This window comes from Helianthus annuus, chromosome 17 (assembly GCF_002127325.2).
Source record: "Helianthus annuus cultivar XRQ/B chromosome 17, HanXRQr2.0-SUNRISE, whole genome shotgun sequence".
Lineage (NCBI taxonomy): Eukaryota > Viridiplantae > Streptophyta > Magnoliopsida > Asterales > Asteraceae > Helianthus > Helianthus annuus.
Window position 1 is genome coordinate 43839157 of NC_035449.2, and position 19153 is coordinate 43858309.

At 38.1% G+C, this 19153-nt stretch overlaps 1 long non-coding RNA gene across 1 annotated transcript; it reads right to left on the reverse strand.

Moving 5' to 3' along the window:
* Nucleotides 1-2337: 2337 nt before the first annotated feature.
* On the reverse strand, nt 2338-3270 carry LOC118489268. The gene is made up of 3 exons (XR_004886956.1): nt 3042-3270; nt 2789-2935; nt 2338-2561 (listed from the first exon to the last, which is right to left on the reverse strand). It is a non-coding gene; the product is annotated as an uncharacterized LOC118489268 (long non-coding RNA).
* Between the last annotated feature and the right edge of the window lie 15883 nt (nt 3271-19153).

The window sequence follows — 19153 nt, forward strand, 5'->3', positions numbered from 1 at the left end:
TGTTAAAAGATATTTTATTAAAAGAAGGAGAAATATGCAATTTTAATTTAGGCTTGTGTATATATGCAATTGATATTGTTTTATAAGGGGAAATACGCATATGTCTCTTAAAAATATAGTATTAGATAGGGCTTGCGAAGTTGGGCCCAAATACTCTTCTCATAAGTTGTAACCTGTTCCGAATATCTCGGATATGGAGATTGGGTGGGTTTGCCATCCCTAAAAATAGCAAATCTCTATTGTCTTTTGAAGGAAACATGTATTCAATAATCATAACTAATTCGATCAAAGAATAACTAGTTTAATATCCGTCCGGTGGACGCATATTTTAAAGTCATTATGACATAATTTTTTTTAGTTGAATCGTAAACAAAAGCATTATTTTAATGTTTAATACATGCAAAATTGCAATAGACAGGTGTATATGAATACTTGCATACTCTGAATTTGTTTGTCTCTTGTAATGCAAAATTAGCCCATCTAACAGATATTGATCCAGAATTATAAACTTTCCCCACAAATGAAAAGAACATAAGTAAATATATATATATATATATATATATATATAAATTCAAGTTCATGATCAAATCTCCACTGCTCCACACCATAACATTTATAATGTAACCAACAAAAGTAGAAAACCTTGTCATTAAGAAGCTCAAATTTTATGAATTTAGTCGAGAGAAGTTCACTTAAAACAGAAGGAGACATAAATGCAATGAACAATATAATATGCGTTGTGGTGATGGAAATGATACTATAGTAAGAAAACAATATTCCAATTGTCTGTAAGATGATCATAGGAGCACAAGCAAGAAGATAGAAAATGTCATCAACACTGGTTTGTTATCCCACTTACTGATGCTCTTTTTACTTTCATGACAAATGAATAATAGAAAAATAAAAGAATCTTGAGAACTTGTTAAAGTTTGCCTGTAGATACAAAGAAAGATGGTTATTGGAAAGTAAGAATGTAACGATTTTGTATACAACTTATTATTACCGGTGCATTGGTGCTTGAAGATATACATATTTTCTACATAAATCAATGGTAATCACAAAAAGAAATGATCACATCTCACCATCAAATTAAAGCCTGGACATGAGAAATAACCATTGTTGGCAACTTAAGAGGCTCATTTTGACCCACTCTGTTTAGCCTGTAACCAACCAAAACGGGATGATCCGCCATTTTTTTATTCTATAATAAATAATGCAAAACAAAGCTATTTCTCCCAAAAGTCTCTTGAAACTCAGATGCCACTAAAATTTGAACGAAACCAGTTTGGCACGCCTATCGAATCAAAAGCACTCATTTGACAAAACCTATTTGCCCCGTTACAAAACAGGCCATGTCAAAATGGGCTAACCTGTACTGCATACACGTCATCTTTCTAATCTTTTATACATATTTAATGCGATAACATAAGTACAAAAAAAAGAGATTACTTTAGGGGTGGAAATTCCTGGCACGACCTAAAACACAACCCAAACACGACACAAAAATAATTAGCTTTTGGTCTGGCAAACTTGACCCGTTTAAAAATAGGGCGTGTTAGGATTGACCCGTTTAAAAACGGGTCGCATTCAGGTTGACCTATTTCAAAAAAATGGGTTGATCCGTTAATCTATTTTAGTAAGTGTTTTTTAAATAAATTAAACTTGACATCCTTCCAAAATCTGCCAGAGGACATTTATTGACATTTATTGCTAACTCCAGGTCCCAACTACAGTACACATGTTTTTTAAATTTTCTATTTCCAACTTGCAATCAAGTTCGAGTCTTTCATCATCAGACTCTTTAATCATCATATCCCTGCCAAGACTCTTCATGTTCAATCGACTCTTTCTAGTTCCTAATCTCAAATCTCAATATTATTAATGATTAAGTTCTTATTATTTTACCAATAAAAAATGTTAAATGCTTCATAACTATTATGATAGTCCATAGTTTTAAACCAGATGTGATTCTCAAAAAAAGGCATCTTATTAAACAATGGGCCTGATCCTCAAATAACTTTCATGTTATGGTAATAGCAAATGAAATGCTTAATTATTATTTGTAATAAATTGATAACAACCTCATGTGAATAATTATTAGGGCATGTGTATGATTCTCAAAATCCAAATGAATTCTAGTAAAACAGGTTAAACAGGTCATGTTCGGGGTGACCGGGGTTTACGTGTGTCTGAGTAAGGTTTAAAATACTTGGCATGAATAAAAAGGGGGGGTCGTATTCGGGTTGCACAATTCAACCCACTAACTCACAACCCGACATAATTGACACCCCTAACTTTAATAATCTAAATCTTTGAACAAAGAATGTACAATTTTGTATGTAATAAATTACAGGCTTTAGGTGACCCGTTAGACAGGATAACCCGAATCGACCCATTCAAAAGTAAATGGGCCAAAATGACCACCCCAAATAAAGAAACCATACCACAAACATGTGAACAAAAGGAAAACATATCGGACATGCCAGGGGCCAGCTTTGAGGCAACCAGAGGTCAACTTGAGTGCTCCACATTCATCAAAACATCAATACCTTGACCACCAGCTGCAAAATCAACAAACCACGAAAACTAAGAACTAAATTTAGACATCAATAAACCACCAGCAATATACTTATAGTTCTCAATTCAAAGTAATTCTGATGTTCGCTCACTGGCTTATATCTATGTGTTTTTGTTTTACATTTTCAAGATGCGTATATAAGTATATGCATTTCAATTTGATTATTAACTTTATCATTATAGATGGATCAATATTGATCAAGATTTGTACAGATTTCATGTTCTTCATGGTGCGGGTGGGTTGAGAATCTTTAGCGTGGTTTTGCTTCTCTCTAGGGGTTAATGGGATTCCTCTAGTAAGGTTTAAAGCCAGCAAATAAACATTAGTACTTTGCCTGTGCCTGTTGCATGCTCATATCTGTCCAGCAACACCAACAATCAGAAGTTGTTCAAATTATATCCACAAGAATTGTCAAAGTTCAAATAATATTCAACATAACAATGAATGACACTTTTAAACTGACCAGTGACAACCTCAAGGTTGCAGTATGGCAATCAAACTTTCGATTAGCCCTTTGGATACTCGCGATTTTGCCCTTTCGTAAGTACCAGCACACATTTTCCAGTTTTACTACATTTTTTAACATAAAAAATCCAGGATTAGCCCTTTGGACACCCTCGTTGACACCGCATGTAGCCTTCCTCCTGCCACAAAAGTAGAAAAATGCACCTCAAGAATTTGTAGAAGCTGAAATAACCATGAGTCTAGTTCTTAAGCACAATATAATTATTCGGACTGTTAAAATAAGAATGCCCTTACTATACATATGATAACATCATAAAAAATCCTGTGGACAATAAAGCATTCTCAATATTATTAAAAAAACATAACAAAAACCAAACAAAAGTAAAAAATGCACCTAAAAAATTAAGAGAAGAAAATATTCTAAATATTAGGAGCAACACCCGAGGGAAGAATCCACTTCAACTTGTGCATTTGTAGGAGTATTCAGCAAAGTAAATCGCAACAAAAGTGATGATAGTAGTACACCATTAAGGTTTAACATAAAGGATAAAATAGAAACTCACATTTCGTATATAAGCTGTAAGGACCTGCAAAAATGTCCCAAAACACTCCGTAAGTAGAAACCCGAAACCCTAAAACCCTAATCTTTATGAAAAATAAGAAAATCCAAATTTATTAATCTGTCGCGGGCCACGTAAGACTTAAGGAGAGTCTTCGCGGGGCGCGACAGCTTGGCAAAGCTCCGGATAACGATCAAGTCCACGTGTCAGACACGTGGCAGACCTAGGCCATGACACGGCAGCCCTAGCCGTAGCTAGGGTGGCCCTCGCGGGGCGCGTAAGCCGGCCTTAGGGCCTTCGCAGGCCGCGACAACGCTAAAATTTTGCTATAAATTGGACGTTGCATGGCCATTACCGTTTGTTCGAAATTTCTTTCAAAAAATGTGACATTCTGCTAAAAATCGAGTGTTTAAGTGTCGAAACGCTGCTACGATCACAGGGTAATAACTCGATCACTGCTACGATACAATGTCCGATCGATTGAAACCGATCCGATGGATGTTTAAGTGCTGCCTGAATTCGGGCTATACTTTGTCATTCGTCGTGAGGGTTTTGATTTCGTGAATTTATCGTAAATGTTGTATTAAGTTACTAACCTAGTTTCGTTTGCATTATTTAACTAGGTTACCAGGCTTAATCAGTAGGCAAAACTCTATCCAACTAAACTTGTAATGTGAGTCATTCTCTTTTTACCAAACTGTTTGCAAAACCCTAAATGTTTTCCAGTTATATTTTGCAGTGATTAAGTCTTTCCTAATCTTTAATTACTGGCAGTAAGTGGGGGTATGTGCACAATACTACTAATGATTTATCACTTTAGGTGGGCGAGCCGAATTAGTGATATGTCCACAGTCATAGATACGGTCGAGTGACAACTGAACTAGCTAATTATAAGATAGGGGCAAATGTGAAAACTCTTAATGCTGTAAATTGTAACAATGTGTCATTTTGTGCAAATTGAATGACTCGTCAGTATTTCCCCGCTGATAAAATCTTTTTAAACATGTTTCAGGTGATTTACTGTGAACCAGGAAAAGTGCCGTGTAGCACTACCAGCTTGGATAAAATGACTCAGTAAATAAATAAACATGTTTTTGTAAACATGGGACTTCCCAGTGAAATTCCTTTATTGTAAATTACGGGGTTTGTCCCGAAACTTGAAATAAAATAAAGGGGTGTTTTCAGTTTAAATGATCCTGTTAAAAATTTCCGTTGCCAAATTAAATACTAATACCACGGGTTTTTGTCGCGCGGCATTCGAACCAGGAAACTGGGCCGGGGGTCGTGACAGAAAAAGGTGGTATCAGAGCCACTGATTTAAGCCAAAGTATTTAGAAATACTTAATTTTTCAGATTGCCATTTTGTGATTCTGTGAAAATTTAATTTACAATAAATAAAATTTTAATTTGAAATTTTGTGTGTTTCTTCATGTGTGCTAACATCATGAATGAACTGTCGGAAACACTCCGAAACTTTACAATCCATACAACTGATATGGATACAACAGGAACCCAGTCTGGCTATCAGGCAGATACCGAGGAGCCACTAGTGTTTCAGGCCCAAACTCAGGAGAAACCCAAAGCTAAGAAGAGGAGAAGACTTCTGGACTGGAAACGAGGACGAATGAAGAAGCCCGCTGCCCAAAAGGTGAAAAAGACGGAGGATCCGAAGGGAAAAGGAAGGGAAGTAGGGGAAAGCTCTAGTCAAGTCCAAGAGTTGCCACCTTGGGAAGAATTGGATAGAAAACTTGCAAACTGTGACCTCATCGGACCGGCTGACGCAATCCTTTTCAATTTCCCCGCCTAATCAGAACTTCCAATTAATTTGGAACCTGCTATTCCGAACCCTATTGTCAACCCTCAACCTTTTACTGGGCAGTTGGAAGAATGGTGGACGAGCGACTGGCATTTTCAAAATTTTATGAATAACCCAAATGTATATTTTCCCCAGTTTGATCCTGAACCTACACCTTTCCCACCTATGAGCTCGGAGAACGTTGCCGAATTACGCCGCTACGGCGAGGAACTGGTGGATGCGGGAAATCAGATCCTGGAAGTGGGGGAAAACATCACGTGGAAGTACGACGAGAGGGAGCGTCGCTTCTGAGAAGCCAGTTAACAGTAGTTAAAAAGTTTTTGTATAATAATAATAATATGTGGGAAAAAAATAAAAAAATAATATATATATATATATAATATTGTATAATACTGTTAAAATAAAGCATCTGTAAATATCTGGTGTGTATTGATGCATAAATATTATATAAATATAAATGTCGAAAGGTCGACGATTTTGGCTATACGTGTTTTGTGTTGTGATTGCCTTATTGTGTTTAATTGCTATCCATTTTGTGATAATAATAATTTATACATATTGTTAATTATTCAGATGGAAAACGCAGAAAATCAACCGGCAAATGAAGTTAATCAATCTGAACCCAATAATGAAGACCATTTTCTTAATAGACAAGATATAGAAAATATCGTTGCCCAGGGAATAGCCAATGCTATCCCGGCAATCGTCGCTGCCGTTAAGAATCCTGCTGAACCTTCTCAAGCCAACCATAGCAAACGCACTCGCGATGATAATTTCAGTAACAGTGTGAATGCAGGCGGCGGTAATAATAATAATATGGTTCAAGCCCCTTTCCTTAAGAAAATGAAAGTTGCAACACCTGGTTGCACTTACAAAGAATTTCTTGCCTGTAAGCCAGTCGAATTTGCAGGCAATGAAGGAACGAGGGCCGCATTACGTTGGTTAGAAAAGACTGAAGCAGTAATTAAAATAAGTAAATGCGCTGAGGAAGACAAGGTTATGTATGCATCCCACCTTTTCAAGGAAGAGGCATTAGAATGGTGGAATACGGTGCTACAAGCTAAGGGAAGTAACGTGGTTTATGCCATGAGTTGGGAGGAATTCAAGGAATTAGTAGAAAGAAAGTTTTGTCCCTCCTATGAAAAGGAACAAATGACAAATAAGTTCCTGAACCACCGGATGGTGGATGTTGATTGTCGAGGGTATACTTCGAAATTATTCGAGTATGCTAGAATGGTACCGACTCTGGCCTCGCCGGAACCGGTGCTTATTTATCGCTACATATGGGGACTAATTAGCGAAATTCGTGACATAGTCAAAGCTGCGAGACCCCACACGATTGACGATGCGGTTGAATTGGCCAATACCTTGACCGACGGGCTGGTACGCACAAGAGAAGAGAACCGGAAAAAGGAATTGGCCCAGAAGATTACCCAAGGGTTTCGTGGGGGTAACCCTAATAGTAACTTCAGGAAAAAGGGAACTGGGCAATCCTCCACCGCTCCGTTTTGCAGTAACTGTAAAAAGAAGTATCTTGGAAAATGCAAGGAATATTGCAATTTCTGCAATAGATCGGGTTACCAAGAAGAAGAATGTAGGAGAAAGACGATGATCTGCTACAACTGCGGGGAAGCCGGGCATATTAAACCAAATTGCCCAAAGGTAGTTAAGCCAACTGACAACAAGGCCAAACCTGCCGAAGGAACAAATAAGAAGAACGCAAGAGCCTTCCAGCTGACGACACAAGAAGCAGATCTGATTCCGGATGTGATAGCTGGTACGTTTCTGGTACACGATGTTTACGCAAAAGTGTTATTTGACTCTGGTGCAAACCAAAGTTTTATAAATACTTCTTTCTGCCAAGCTCTTAAGCAACCTTTAATCAAACTTAGGCAGATCTATACGGTAGAAACAGCAGATGGAAATTCTGTTAATATAGATAAGATTCTCCAAGAAGGAAAGATAGAACTCTCAGGCCATAAATTTTCTGCAAACCTTCTACCTATGAATTTAGCAGGATTCGATGTCGTATTAGGAATGGATTGGTTAGTAGCCAACCATGCTCGAATCCTCTGTGATAAGAATTCCATAGAAATTCATACACCCGCAGGAGAGGTAATTGTGGTTACAGGAGATAAGCCACGTAAACCAATGAAGTTCATTTCAGTAATGAAAGTTGCTAGTTATGAATGAAAACAAGGAATAGTGTATATGATTTCGGTAATCATTAACACTAAAAGTAAGGAACTTAAGGAAATCCCGGTAGTATCAGAATACTCTGATGTATTTCCAGAAGAGCTACCTGGATTAGCACTAGATAGAGAAGTAGAGTTTAGAATTCATCTAATTCCTGGAACTACACCAATAGCTAAAGCACCCTATCGGTTAGCACCCACAGAAATGTTAGAACTAAAAAAGTAGTTAGACGAATTGTTAGGCAAAGGATTCATACAACCTAGTTCATCCCCTTGGGGAGCACCAGTGTTGTTCGTGAAAAAGAAGGATGGTTCAATGCGAATGTGTATCGATTATAGGGAATTGAATCAGGTTACAATTAAGAATCGATACCCATTACCTAGGATTGATGATCTTTTCAATCAACTTCAAGGAGCTAGATACTTCTCTAAAATAGACTTGTGTTCCGGATATCATCAATTGAAGGCACAAGAAGAAGACATACCTAAAACTGCTTTCAGGACTAGGTATGGTTACTACGAGTTTACAGTCATGCCATTTGGACTAACGAATGCTCCTGCAGCATTTGAACCATTAAAAGCCCATTAATAGCTGAAACAAATAGTGCCGAAACCTAACCACATTCATTTATCCTATTTTAAAACAGGATTGTTATATATTCCAAATACCTCATAATCACATGCTTAAAAAAGGAGCAAATAACAAATTACCAAATTGAAAGGTGATAAAGAGGAGAAATTCTAAATGCTTACACATTTTCTCTATATTAGCTGCAACATATAAGGATTAGGTTGATATATAGACTTTGTTTTTTTATGAAATATATGATATTGGGGTTAGGGGTATTCAAAAACATCCGAATCCGAAACCGAATCCGAAATATCCAAAAACCCGAATCCGAAATATTCGAAATTTCAGATATCCAAAAATCGGATAAGTCGAAATTTCGGATTCGGATGTTAATTTTAGAAATTTTCGGATAATCCGATTATCCAAATCCAAAATCTTAAAAAATAAAAAAAATAGAGTTATATTAATATATTAAACCCAAATAGCCAATAACCAAAAACACATAAGTGATATATGTTATGTTATGTTTTGAAGATTATGTTATCTTTTTGAATGTTTGTGGTTTGTTTGAAACTTTGTATTGTTTTGAATTTGTGGTTGTTTGAAACTTTGAATTGAAGTGTTTAAGTTTGAATGGTTATTTAATGAATGTTTAGATGTTATAAACTTGGAAAAGTAGATATTTCGTATTCGAGTTTTCACCAAACACAGGTTCACTTTTGATTTACGCAGGAAAACGGATTTTTTGTTTTTTTTTTATTTCGGATTATCCGTTTGGATATCCGAATCCGAATCCAAAAGTTCGGATATCCGATTTCGGATGTCAATATTCGAATATCCGAAAAGCGAATTATCCGAATTTGAACACCCCTAATTGGGGTAATAATTTACAATTTTTTGGCATTAAAATAACTTTAAACGAGCAAGAAAACAGACCCATCAACAAATAAATCAATGAGACCTAAGACTTTGGTTTACAGTCAATCTGCCTCCAACCCATTAGAGTTTGACCAGTTATGAACAAAACCCAGAAATAAATTCAACTGCTTTGTTACACAACCCTTTAAATAAGCAATTATTATATAACATCTGCATACACTTATACTGAGAGTAATGAATATAAAGAATATAAATTTAGGAAAGCTGGTGAGTATATGTAGTGGCATGGGTCTGATGGAAAAATAATAATTGATGTGTTCAGAAAGGAAAAAAAAATGGATGCACATTTTGCAGTTTCTGGTTGTAAGCGTGATGAGTCCCTCATGACATTTTTGTTCCAAGATAGTAACTTGATCCTTCAAATAGCTAAATCGCCATGTGCGTCCATCTTTTAAATAATTTTTCTTTATTTCTAGAGAAATTGCAAATTTATTATTTTTTAAAAATAGTATGCCTTAAATTTTTATTTTAATTTTGTTATATTTCTAAAGAAATTGCAATTTTTTTACAATAGTTTAAACCAGAATTAAGCACCCCCGCTTGCGACGGGGCGTAAAACCATGCTAAATAGTACCAATGTCACACCACCGCCAGCGACCACCAACACTGACTTGACCTAGGAACCGCGTGTTGCGACGAACCTGTCAAACATGAAAAATAGACGTATAAACGTTGAACCACACATGCACATTGCGCCATGTTAACTCGCAAAATTTTTAACTAAACATAAAAACGTTGAACCACACATGTACGTTGCGTCGTACTAACTCGAAAAATTTAAAACGAAACGTAAAAGGAATATTTCCGAAAGATGAAAATGATAGGGGACAAAAGTTGAAAGTAAAAAGTAGTGAGGTTAAATTGCAAACAATGAAAAGTTTTGGGTTAAAATTAAAAAAACTCAAATTATGTGAGGTTAAAATTACAAAAGGTAATAACTTTTGGGTTATGAATAAAAAATCAAGTTTTTTTTTTTTTTTTTTTGGAAAACACCCAAAGCCTATAGTATAACCAACCAAAGCTAAAAGTTGTTACTTATTTATAGCATTGAAATAATAATAATAATAATAATAATAATAATAATAATAATAATAATAATAATAATAATAATAATAATAATAATAATAATAATTAGGGATAGAATTTCATAGCCCGTGGATCACGGATCCTCAAGTGTAGCATGGATCATGGATACTCAGTTCAGTTTGAATTAAGGATCCTCAGGAGAAGCTGCGGGGATAAGAATACAGGATCCTCATTATTATTCTAACTTAACAATTGTTTCCATCTCCTTTTGGCTTGTTTTGCAGGTATGTTTCGAAGAAGACTTATTCCATGCGAGATTACAGGGGAATATGCTCTACATTTTCAACATGTGCACGAGCTAGTTACCATTAGTGGTGATCGTGGGTGATGGGCAGATTTTTCGGATAGTTAGTTAGGATATTTTTAGCTAAGATTAAAGGGGTATTGAACTTATTTTTAGAAACACCTTTTACACTCTGGTTTACGTACAACACTTCTGTTTTGGTCAAAAATCACACAAGGATAATGCAACCAAATCTTTATATGTGAGGTATGATGCTTGAATCAATGAACAATATTAAAGATCACTCAGAAATGCAATGAACAAGTGACACAGAGATTTATACGAGGAGAAAGCCCTTGATCAAGAGTTGATCTCCGGCATAAAAAACTCGGGTGATGGAAACTACTGATCACCAACTTAAATAAAATAAAATGTGTGTTACAACTTCGGATGATAGCGAGCTAGTTACAAGGATCACTAGAGTGAAATGTGTAACAATGGTGTGTAATCGCCGAGCAAAGTGTTGTAAACTTATGAGAGCAGTATGAGTGTGTGTGTTTTAGCCAAAAATAGCCAAGTGTTCTAATCTAGCTCGCTATCCCCTTTTAAATCTAGTAAATATCTAAATAACTAACTATCCGCAAATCATGCCCTCTCCCCACGATCTCTATAACGTTCACCATGGTCAAGCACGTGCGGAATAAAAGAGAATATGCTCCAGGAATATCGTCATGACTAAGTCCAAGCACGTACTCCTGCAAAATAATCCCATATTCAAAGTAGACAATCGTTAGTGTAAGGATCCCTATAATGATCCTGGACCCTGATCCTACAATACTCTCTGAGGATCACTAATTCAGACAGAATTAAGGATCCTTAAACCCGATAGCAATTGAGGATCACTGATCACAGGAAAATCTTCCCCTAACAATTGCCCCCAAAATACAAGGAGTAAAAGTGTAAATAACGAGTTGTATTTTCTGTTCTTATCTGCAACGAATCAATAAATAACTAGCCGTTGTAAGCGGACTAGCCGTTACCATCCCGACGTTACTGAGGTGACTACCCTGCAAGATCATTATTATAAATTGAAGTTAGGGATAGAGATCAATTTGCATTTAAATTCGAGAAAGACTCCCTTTAAATCCTCATTCGAAGATCAAGCAGGTATCTCTCTTCCTTTTCTCCCTTTACGTTTTCTTTTCTGTTCATCTTCTTCTCTACCATCATGACTAAAATGATGCTAAGATCCTCCCCGGCTAAGGATCACACAAAAGACAGTCCTCTTAAAAACCAGGGGATCATCAAAGATTCCATGAAAGAACGCTGCTGCTTCACTGATGCACAAATAGACAGAATCCGTCATTGTTTTCCGGCGAGTACCGTTTTCAAAACCTTTGACCCCACCACTCTGAGCGATTTCGTGTCTGAAACTTGGGTAGCTTTCCCGGTCACTCCATTCACAATAGGTTACACATATCCTTTCCCTGAATTCACCCAATCTTTCTTTGACCTCACTGGCATCTCCTATATTCAAGCTATGCCAATGATATGGAGGGTCTTGATCACCCTTGAAAGGATCATTGAGCAAGAAGGCATTGATCTGGGAATGTCGGAGTTGGCAGAGATGTACAACCTAGTGAGCCACGGATCCCACCGATATTTACTCAAACACAAACCTTTTGAAGAACACCCCATCCTCAAACCACGAAGAATGATACCAACTGGAAAAGGAGGTTCTTCTTTGTCAGGAGGGATACCATTCCAAACGGGAAGGATTTGCTAAGGAAGTGGGCTACCCATGGTAGGATAGAGGATCCTTAGAAGGATCACCAAATAAGCCTGCTTCTGGTGAGGATCACTAACATGTTTTCGTTTCTTTTGTGCAGCTATTTCTGTTTCACACATTATACCATCACCTGCCACCAAGGAGAGGCTTGCTGCTTTCAGAAAACTTGATCCTGCAACAAGGTCATTTCAAGCCATTACCAAGGATTCTCAAGAAGTATCCTCAGGTTCCGTAACAATGTCAAGTAAGTATCCTGTTTTTTGTACAATTAAATGTTTAAATAAATAGTTAAATAGAAATAGGATAAGGATACTTATCTGTTTTGGGTGTGTAGGTGCTGGAAAGTCATCAAAGTCTGCTTCTCGCTTTAGCGTCACTGATCTCGACACCGTCCGGTCTGGAAAGAAAAAGTCTGCTGCTAGCCCCTCCGTCATAGTCGCCAAAGCAACCACTTCAAAGGGAAGAGGTGGAAAGAAGAGAAAGGCTGCAAGTACCCTTGAAGGCATTCCTCTGATCCAGCATCAATTCGAGGAATACGTTGCTGATGTAAGAATAACTGATCCTTAAATGTGATTCTGGTACATGATCCTTCCATACTGACAGTAAGGGATCCTGAATTGTATCTTCTCTTTTGCAGAAATTTGCTGAAATCCTGGACTACGTTGGGAACGTTGAAGAGCTGGAAGAGAAATACTCAGACCTTCAACAAGTGGCAGTGCTCAAGGATCACAAGATTGCCTCCCTCAAAAAGGACCTCAACGATGTCAAAACTCAAGCGGTTAAAGCTCAGATCGAGGCTGACTATGAGAAGCACGAGATCATGGAGGATGCTAAAGTCTCCGCTGCCATTGCCATGTATAAAACCAAGTTGCAGATGGCCCAAGAAGCTCAGGATCCTAATTTTGACAGGAGCAACTGGGACATGGAGGGCAGGAAAGCTAGGCTGGCTGAGTTGGAGGATGAAGAAGAGGCTGACGAGGTTCTGGCAATTGAGGCGACCAACAGCGGCAAGGATCAGGGTGGAGAAGCAGGTGGAGCTGGTGAAGGTGATGCAGCGAAGGTGTAAGCTGCATGAATGGGCGATGATGGACACTTCTAGACATAGCCGGAGCCCATTTTTTTAAGTTTGGTAGTTTGTTTTGGTTGTGATGTTTTGTTGAACAATGATGGGTTGTATTTTGAACAACAGTTACTAGGTTTATGGATCAAGGATCCTCAGACAATAGGTAGGATAATAGGTGGTGGAGGGATCCTCTGTTTGGCGGATGAAGCCACTTGTTATCCTGCCGCCTTTAATTTCCTGCACTGTTATGGCCACATGAACAATGGACACCCTTTGCCAACCCATGTGGACGGGCCACGTTTTGCTGGTAGAAATGTGGGTTGGCAATTTTGACAACCTTAAAGGGTTGAACATTTTGTGAATAAATAAAACTTTTAACTTTTTGACTTATCCTGTGTTGTTATATACTTTGTTTGAATAAGAAAAGTTAAATAAATTATGTTTAAGAATTTTAGGATATGATCCAGGATCAAATATCCTATAGTCGAAAAACTTTAGAAAGGTTATGCCGTTTTAGGATCATTGGGTCTGTTGTCAAAGAATAAGGGTCACTTATATAAATGATAAAATCAAAGTAATTTGAGGATCATACCTGAGGATCCAAGTTAGAATCCTAACTCCTTAATTATGATCAGGATAATCAAAAAAGTCAAACCTTAGTGGAAGGTAAGGATCAAGGATCCTTGCTTGTTTAACTTCAAAAACCTGAAATAGAATATAACTTGGGACTAAGCCAACACATAAGACAAGTTAGTGACTGGGGACAAGCCCAACAATTCTGGGGACAAGCCCAATATACTGGGGACAAGCCCAAAGGATAACTGGGGACAAGCCCAAAGGATCTTGTGTAAACTGGAGTATGGCCCTCACTGGCAACTATCCAAACTTAGTGACATGAAAATGCCAAAACCTTAGCTAACGTGAAAACGTTAGAAACCTTAGGAACGGATGTATGGTACGTCTACCATTATACGTAGGATCCCGGATACAGCCAGTACAATGAAATTGTCAGCCCCTAAAGCGAGTACTGGTCCCATTGCCATGAACTGTACCAGGATCATCGTGCGCTGCTGGCGATACTGGGGACAGGCCCAAACTGGGGACTAGCCCAAAAAACTAGGGTCAAGCCCAAATAACTGGGGTCAAGCCCAAAAAACTGGGGTCAAGCCCAAATAACTGGATACTTCTGTGGAGACTTATCCTCTGCCAAGGATACTTAAACCTTCTGCGAAACTTAGAAACAAGTGAAAGGAGGATAAAGGATACAGGATCCTTATCCTTAAGTATATGATATATAAAAAGTTAAAGAGTTTGAGGTTAAATTATTACCATAACGAGGATCCTTCATTGATCAAGGATCCTTCAAGGATAATCATTGGCTAAGGATCACGGATCCTTATTACATGAAGTATCTTTTCAAATGGACAGCATTCCAAGCTCTTGGTAGCAAATCGCCTTCCATTGTCAGCAAACGATATGCCCCCTTTCCTGCTTCAGCTTCAATCAAATAAGAGCCTTCCCATTTTGGTGCCAACTTTTAATCAGCAGGATTGGTGGTATTCTGAAATGCTTTCCTTAATACCATATCACCAACTTGGAATTTCCTGATCCTGACATTCTTGTTGTAAGCTCCGACCATCCTTTGTTGATAACTGGTCTTCTATAGTATCCAGGTCTTGAACCAAGTTTTCAGCATTTCCTTCAGGATCACGGATACTTGTTCTTGTAGTAGGAACCACCATTTCTGTAGGGATCATCGATTCTGCTCCAAATACCAAAGAGAATGGAGTTTGACCAGTAGCATTCTTGGGAGTTGTCCTATCAGCCCATAATACATAAGGTAGCTCTTCTGCCCATTTCCCTTTCTTGGATCCAAGTTTCTTTTTCAAGTTGTTGATGATGATCTTGTTGGATGATTCTGCCTGGCCATTAGCTTGTGGGTGGACTGGTGTTGATGTTATCATCTTAATCCCCCAGCTATCACAAAAGTTAGTAGTTCTACTCCCAATAAATTGGGACCCATTATCACATACAATTTCAGAAGGGATACCAAATCTAGTAATAATATTTCTTTGATAAAGGATATCACTTCTTTCTCTCTGACTTGAGCAAAGGCTTTAGCCTCTATCCACTTGGAGAAGTAATCAGTCATAGCAAGCATGAATACTTTTCCACCAGGTACCTTAGGAAGCTTACCAACTATATCCATTCCCCATCTCATAAATGGCCAAGAGGAGGATATAGGATGCAAAAGTTCAGTTGGTTGATGAAGGATATTACTATGTCTTTGACAAGGATCACATCTTTTAGCATAATTCACAGCATCCTTCTTCATAGTAGGCCAATAGTACACTGTCCTCAGGATCCTTGAGAATAATGCCCTTCCCCCAGTGTGATTTCCACAATCTCCTTCGTGGAGATCCTTTAAAACTTCTTGGATTTCAGGATCCTCGATACATCTTAGATATGGTCCTGCAAGAGATCATTTGTATAACATGTTATTCAATATTGTAAATTGAGATACCTTAATTTTGAAAGCTCTGGGGTTTTCTCCTGTAGGGATCTCTCCGTGTTGGATATATCTCATAATTGGGAGGATCCAGGATCCTGATTGCGGAGCATCACTAGGTATGATTGCAGAATCCTCTCCTATTTCCATAGCCACATGATCCTCAATAGCAGGATTCAGGATATGGATAATAGGGATTTTAATATCCTCTGGGATCTTCAAGGATGATCCTAAATTGGCCAGTGCATCAGCTTCTACATTCTCTTCTCTTGGTACGTGTGTCAAACTAAAATATACAAAAGAGAGTGCCGATTCTTTGACTATCTCTAAGTATTTGATTAGCTTTTCACATTTAACAGCATAGGATCCATTAAAGTGATTAGTGATTAATAATGAATCTACATGTACCTCAAGATACCTTATCCTCATATGCTTGGCAATTTGCAAACCAGCTATCAAGGCTTCATATTCAGCCTCATTGTTAGTAGTTTGGAACTCACAAGCTATAGAGTGGGGTATTATGTCCCCCTGTGGCGATTTTAGTAGTATTCCAAGCCCAGTTCCTTTGACATTAGAGGCTCCATCAGTGAAGAGTATCCAAGGATCCTTAGTTTCCTCTAGCTGTTGGACTTCTAATTCAGCTTCCCTTTGCAAGTCACTATTGAAATCTGCCACAAAGTCAGCTAAGGCTTGGGATTTGATAGCGGTTCTAGGCTCATATCTTATATCATAAGCACTGAGCTTCACTGCCCACTTAGCCATCCTTCCTGACATTTCAGGTTTCCTGAGAACATTCTTAATTGGAAAATTAGTCTTCACAATAATGGCATGAGTTTCAAAATAATGTCTTAATTTAGTGGATGCCATGATTAAAGCAAGGATAAGTTTTTCTAAATGTGAATACCTGAATTCAGCATCAAGCAAACTCTTACTTACATAATAAACAGGATGTTGTGTACCTTGGTGATCCTTCACAAGGACCGCGCTTACTGCTTTTAAGGATACTGCTAGGTATAAGGATAATATATCCCCCTTTTCTGGTTTCATCAAAGCGGGGGCTGAGGATAGGTAATCCTTAAGAGCTTTAAGGGCACTTTCATGCTTCTCAGTCCATTCAAATTTCTTGTTTTTCCTCAGGATGTCATAGAATTCCTTGCACTTTTCTGAGGATTTGGATATGAATATGTTTAAGGCTGCGATCTTGCCCGTTAATCTTTCCACATCCTTAGCATTGGCAGGTGATTTAATGTTCACAATAGCCTTAATTTGCTCCGGACTTGCTTCAATGCCCCTCTTAGTCACCATATAGCCTAGGAATTTACCTGCTTTAACACCAAAGTGACACATGGAAGGATTTAGTTTCATATTAAATTTATCAAGGATATTGAATGTTTCCTCCAAGTCTTTAAGGTGATCCTCAGCTTTTTTAGACTTAACCACCATGTCATCTATATAGACTTCCATAGTGTGTCCAATTTGATCCTTGAACATCATATTGACTAGCCTTTGATAAGTTGCACCTGCATTTCTTAGTCCAAATGGCATAGCAATATAACAATAAATACCAGTTGGGGTCATAAAGGCTGTATCCTCTTGATCAGATGGTTCCATTTGAATTTGTTGAAATCCAGATGAAGCATCCATAAAAGTTAACAGTTCATGACCCGCGGTAGCATCCACCATGGAGTCAATGTGGGGTAATGGGAAAGGATCCTTGGGACATGCCTTATTTAAATCAGTAAAGTCGATACATACCCTCCACTTTCCATTTTTCTTTTGAACAACAACCACATTGGCCAACCATCTTGGATACTTAACCTCTCTTATCATACCTCCTCGGAGTAATTTTTCTACCTCCTCCTGGATAATGGCATTTCTTTCTGGTGCAAACTTCCTCCTCTTTTGATGGATTGGTTTGAATGACCTGTCAATGCCAAGTTTATGAGTAATTATATCCTTAGATATACCTGTCATATCTTCGTGTTTCCATGCAAAGGTAGATTTTCTTCTCTTGAGGAAGGATACCAAATCCTCTTCTATTTTGCCAAGGATCCCTGATCCTATATAAATCTTGGATTTAGGATCATAAGGATCCATAAGGATTTCTTCTACATCCTGCTCTCTTGCCTCCAAGACATCCCTTGGAGGATACTTTAATTGCTATTGCTCTCTAGGCCTTGAGGCTGGTTTCATTGATGAAGTGTAGCAGTTCTTAGCCTCTTGCTGATCGCTCTCAATTTTTACCACCCCCCCATGGACTAGGAAGCTTTACACGTTGATGATAAGTGGATGGGACTGCCTTCATGTCATGTATCCAAGGCCTGCCAAGGATAACATTACAACAGGATAAGCAATCTATAACACAAAATTTTTGATAAGAATGTAATCCTTCGATATAAATTGGGAGTTTGATGTCCCCTAGAGTATTCTTGGTCTCCCCACTGAATCCCACAAGCACTGAGGATCTTGGTATAATATCGGATTCAGGAATATTCATCTTCTTAAGGACATCAAGCTGGATGATGTTCACAGAGCTTCCTCCATCTATAAGGATCTGCGAACAAAATGGTTAGAAAGAAAAAGAGTGATAACAAGACCATCATGATGAGGATCCTGAATATCAACACGATCATCCTCATCAAAAGTAATGACTTTATCGTTGGTAACACTGGACGTTCGGATGGGTCTATCTCCGTTATCCATCTTGGTTTCCTTGGCATGTCTTTTGGCTGCTGAAAAGGAAGTACCACAAATGTCTGATCCTTTGGATATGAAGTTTATAACTTGTGCATCTGCTGGAGGAGCTGGAGCTTTTTCTGGGATCCTTTCAGGATCATGGGTTCTCGACTTCTTTCGTCCCAAAAGTTCCTTTAAATGGCCCTTGCTTAACAAGTAACCAATTTCTTTTCTTAGTGCAATGCACTCTTCAGTGAGATGCCCAAAATCCTCGTGGTAAGCACACCATTTTGATTTGTCTTTCGTAGCAACTGGTTTATCACTTTTTCTTGGCCACCTAGCTTTCTCACCTAAATTCTGCATTGCAAGAATCAGTTCATTGTTATCAACAGAAAAACAGTATTCAGAGATTGGAGGATAATCCTCATCATCCTCTTCCTGTTCCACTGCATGCACATTCTGGTTATCAGACTTGTTGTAGGATTTGAACTTATTGTTCTTGAAAGGGGATCCTTGCTTTTCCTGTTTTGAGGATCCTGCTAGTCTCTCCTGGATCCTTTTGTCATCCTCTAACCGAATGAACCTAAGGGCCCTGGTTCTTACTTCATCGAGATTCCTGCATGGGGTCATAACAAGATCATCATGAATAATGAATCCCTAAGCAAACCCATTTTAAAGGCTTC